Source organism: Jaculus jaculus, chromosome 1, assembly GCF_020740685.1.
Source record: "Jaculus jaculus isolate mJacJac1 chromosome 1, mJacJac1.mat.Y.cur, whole genome shotgun sequence".
Classification (NCBI taxonomy): Eukaryota; Metazoa; Chordata; class Mammalia; order Rodentia; family Dipodidae; genus Jaculus; species Jaculus jaculus.
In genome coordinates, this window is record NC_059102.1 from 123,154,646 (window position 1) to 123,156,934 (window position 2,289).

A 2,289-nucleotide genomic window follows, 5' to 3' on the forward strand; every position below is an offset into this window, starting at 1 on the left:
AAAAACAAACAGGGGCTGGAGAGATAGCTTAGCAGTTAATGAAAGCCAAAGAACCCCGGTTCAATTCCCCAGGACCCATGTAAGCCAGATGCATCTGGAGTTTGTTTTTAGTGGCTGGAGGGCCCGGCATGCCTATTCTCCCTCCCTATCTCAAATAAATGAATATTAAAAAAAAAAAAGGGCTGGAGAGATGGCTTAGCGGTTAAGTGCTTGCCTGTGAAGCCTAAGGACCCCGGTTCGAGGCTTGGTTCCCCAGGTCCCACGTTAGCCAGATGCACAAGGGGGCGCACGCATCTGGAGTTCGTTTGCAGAGGCTGGAAGCCCTGGCGCGCCCATTCTCTCTCTCTCCCTCTGTCTTTCTCTGTGTCTGTCGCTCTCAAATAAATAATTAATTTAAAAAAAAAAAACAGCCATCCTCTTCCTCTTGGTCCCATATTGAACTCGAGTTGGAAGAGAGGAGTCTAGTCTCAAACGTGGAGGTAAAACCGTCACCCTCCCCCCCCCCCAGCCTGACTATGGCCATCACCACTGCCACCATGGGGCCGGGTTGGGGGGGTGTTTCTAGAGAGGATTCTGTAAATCCTGGTGCCCATGTAACAGTGAAGAAAATTTTTGGTGGTATTAATGAAGACACAGAAGAATATAATCTGAGAGACTACTTTGAAAAGTATGGCAAGATTGAAACCCTAGAAGTGATGGAAAACAAGCAGATTGGGAAAAAGGGAGGATTTGCTTTTGTAAGCATGATCTATGATCATGATACAGTTGATAAAATTGTTGTTTAGAAATATCACTCTTGGGCTGGAGAGATGGTTTAGCTATTAAGGCATTTGCCTGCAAAGCCAAAGGATCCCGGTTAGATTCCCCAGGACCCACCTAAGCCAGATGCACAAGGGGTGTACGCATCTGGAGTTCATTTACAGTGGCTGGAGGCCCTGGCACACCCATTCTCTCTCTCAGATAAATAAATAAATAAACAATATACTTATTTTTAAAATATTTTTTTAATTATTTATTTACTTATTTGAGAGCCACAGACACAGAGAGAAAGACAGATAGAGGGGGAGAGAGAGAGAATGGGCGCGCCAGGGCTTCCAGCCTCTGCAAACGAACTCCAGACGCATGCGCCCCCTTGTGCATCTGGCTAACGTGGGACCTGGGGAACCGAGCCTCGAACCGGAGTCCTTAGGCTTCACAGGCAAGCGCTTAACCGCTAAGCCATCTCTCCAGCCCCCTATACTTATTTTTAAACAAGAAATATCACACTATTAATGGGCATAATTGTGAAGTGAAAAGGCCCTTTCTAAGCAAGAGATGCAATCAGCTGGGTCATAGAGAGGTTGTGGAGGTGGATCTGGCAACTTTATGGGTCATGGTGAGAACTTTGGAGGTGGTGGAGGTAATTTTGGTCTTGATGGAAGAGGTGGCTATGGTGGTGGAGGTGATGGTGGATATAAGGGATTTGGAGGTGATGGTGGCAACTATGGTGGTGGTCCTGGTTATAGCAGTAGAGGAGGCTATGGTGGTGGCAGACCAGTGGAAACCAAGGTGGTGGATATGGTGGTGGAGGAGGAGGATATGACGGTTACCATGAAGGAGGAAATTTTGGTGGTGATGACTACAGTGGAGGTGGGAACTACAATGATTTTGGAAATTATAGTGGACCACAGCAGTCATATTGTAGACCCATGAAGGGGGGCAGTGTTGGTGGAAGAATCTCTGGCAGTGCCTGTGGTGGTGGTTATGGATCTGGTGGTGGAAGTGGTGGATATGGTAGCAGAAGGTTTTAAAAGCAGCAGAAAAGGGCTACAGTTCTTAGCAGGAGAGAGCGAGAGGAGTTGTCAGGAAAGCTGCAGGTTACTTTGAGACAGTCGTCCCAAATGCATTAGAGGAACTGTAAAAATCTGCCACAGAAGGAGCGATGATCTATAGTCAGAAGAGTTACTGCAGCTTAAACAGGAAACCCTGCTTGTTCAGGACTGTTCCAGCCTGTTTGCAGAAACTGCACTATTGATCAAACGCAATATAGTGTCAATTACGTGTACATTCCTGAGGTCTTTCATCTGTTGTAGCTTTGTCTTCTTCTTTTATTACATCAGGTATATTTCCCTGTAAATGGTGGTAGTGGTACCAGGAATAAAAACTTAGGGAATTTTTAACTAACAAAAACCAGCCATCATCGAACCTGTTATAGCTTGAATTATGAGTATTTTCAGTGTCATTTTTGTGAGAACATATGGAGGAATTCTTGTCTGATGCCACTGGCATCACCAGCTGGAACTCTTTATT

General features: G+C 45.7%; 1 pseudogene; it reads left to right on the forward strand.

Moving 5' to 3' along the window:
- The first annotated feature begins 536 nt into the window (after positions 1-536).
- Positions 537-1,977, forward strand: LOC105943927 (annotated as a pseudogene).
- Positions 1,978-2,289: the final 312 nt, after the last annotated feature.